We start from the raw sequence: 1501 nt of genomic DNA, 5'->3' as shown, positions 1-1501 counted from the left end.
AAAGTTGTTCATTGAATCTTCACAAAGTATTATAAAAAAGTTGTTCATTGGCAGAATTTCCCAACAAGTTAGTAGAGATTACACGCTCTTTGCTAAAAGCAACAATAAAGTTATTTTTTTTCCTCTTTAGTATTTGCTTTAAGAGAAAAATCCTAAATTTCTTCAGAGGAGGGAAAAAAGAGAGAGAGGGAGAAATCCTTAAGACTTGTAGGGATTTTTGATTTCAGTAAACCATGAAATATGAGAGTATATTTAGCAATCATGGTGATTTAGCGCATGGTAATTGGCATATGTATAAGTATAATTTGCATTCCAGTTATTTAAACTAAGATATTCTTGATCAGGTTGAACATATTGTCAGTAGAAGATGTCTTTCCCCAGGAAATAGGATGGAGAGAGTCTTTGGAGAATGGCCTCACTGAAATGGTAAGTCAGCTTCCTCCAGATTTTGGTAATTTCCCCACTTCTGTAATTTCTCAGTGCCCTGGCCATTTTCTGGTAAGTCATGGTCTTCCTGTTGCCTTTTGTTTTCCCCCAGAGCTCGGCAAGTTTGTCTTTGTTTTTTGATACAAACTGAAAGATGCCTTTGGTTATATCTACCCACTGAAAACAAGATAACATCTCTGGATTACACAGGGATTCGTGAAGGTATTCAAACAGTCAGAGCTTCTTCCTGCCTTTTCCCCCCTCTTGCTGGAGAACAGTGGGTTATACCAGCTGGTTTTCAGTTATGTTCTGCAGAGATTGATGAATATTTCCTTCAAAATAGAAGTCCGCAGCACTGTTAATTACCGTTCTCCAATTATAGACAGGCTCCTCTGTAGGCAACACTCCATAGCAGCTGGAATTTCCTTTGACATGAGGATGATGGTTGATTAAAGCCAGGTAATTTTTGTAATCTGGCAAGTACTGAAGATCTCCAGTTGAATGTTGCCTCAGAACCTCAAAAGCATCCTCAAATGCTTGACCCAGCTTGTCTTGTTCAACACATGTCATATTTCATTAATAAATTGATAATTCTGTTCCTTAGCAATTGTTGCGGGAAGACACTTCAACCCTTTATAGAGATGTTTCATTAATATCAGAATGGTAAATTCAACGGTAGGCTATCATGAAAATAAAAAATTATTTTCCAGTGCAATGACTCTGTCCATCAGTGTCCAAAGCAGCATCCATTTGTACATGGTGGAAATAACCTTCCCGTCCCCTGAAACACATGTCTGCCTCTCCTATATCACTCAGTTCTTAAAGTGGGCTTTGTGAAACAGTGGAAGTTATCAGTGGTTAACCCACAGTTTGTGTGTCTTACAATGCAATCAAGGCTTTCTTTATAATAAATGTACCTTGAATCTTTCCGTTACCGCCCCCCTTCATCTTATTTCCTTTTATTCAGGCTATCAGAATAGCTTCGTAATTACTCTCTTTCAATTACAGGCTGACATTTGTCTATTTGTTAAAAAATGTACGTGTCATATACACCATGGAATACTATGCACCCATA

General features: G+C 37.7%; 1 pseudogene; it reads right to left on the bottom strand.

Annotated features, from left to right (window-relative positions):
• Positions 1–252: 252 nt before the first annotated feature.
• Positions 253–996, bottom strand: LOC116477271 (transcription factor Spi-C-like; annotated as a pseudogene).
• Positions 997–1501: the final 505 nt, after the last annotated feature.

This window comes from Hylobates moloch, unplaced genomic scaffold, assembly GCF_009828535.3.
Source record: "Hylobates moloch isolate HMO894 unplaced genomic scaffold, HMol_V3 SCAFFOLD_11, whole genome shotgun sequence".
Lineage (NCBI taxonomy): Eukaryota > Metazoa > Chordata > Mammalia > Primates > Hylobatidae > Hylobates > Hylobates moloch.
The sequence above is the reverse complement of the archived record's forward strand: the minus strand, read 5'-3'. Positions and strand labels throughout refer to the sequence as shown.